Genomic DNA, 480 nt, shown 5'->3' with positions numbered 1-480 from the left:
GCTGTAGTACCAGTTCACTACGTAAGATAGCATGGTTGAGGTGCGCGCGTTAGGAGTGCCATGCGCGGAGTGATACAATATGGGAAGGGCATTGCAGTGAGGTGGTCGATTAGGAATTTCCGCAGCTGTAAGTCATCTTTCGATGACGTCGTTGTACTTCATGTATTGATACAAAGCGACACGCTTTCTGTAAAAGGACTATATCATACTGGAACCGAGAATCGAACTCGGGACCTACTGCGTGTTAGGCAGTCGTCATAACCAACTAGACCATTCCAGCGAGACGATGCTGCAGCAAACATTTGTGTCTCAACGGCTCCGTTCCATTGTATGTAAATTGATTTAATCAATTTGATTATAACAGTGGGAAGTGACAATCAGACAGATGGCCCCCTCCCCCTGGAGGGAAGCCAGAGTGGCTCGAACGAGCATGAGCAAGAGTGTCGGCCCGCCACTATCGGGAAGAGAGTCATCAGTCTG

At 48.8% G+C, this 480-nt stretch overlaps 1 non-coding gene across 1 annotated transcript; it reads right to left on the bottom strand.

Moving 5' to 3' along the window:
- Positions 1-206: 206 nt before the first annotated feature.
- On the bottom strand, positions 207-280 carry Pmar_PMAR018722. The gene has a single exon. It is a non-coding gene; the product is annotated as a tRNA-Val (tRNA).
- Between the last annotated feature and the right edge of the window lie 200 nt (positions 281-480).

This window comes from Perkinsus marinus (assembly GCF_000006405.1).
Source record: "Perkinsus marinus ATCC 50983 genomic scaffold scf_1104296939972, whole genome shotgun sequence".
NCBI lineage: Eukaryota > Perkinsozoa > Perkinsida > Perkinsidae > Perkinsus > Perkinsus marinus.
This window is presented reverse-complemented; position numbering and strand designations above follow the sequence as displayed.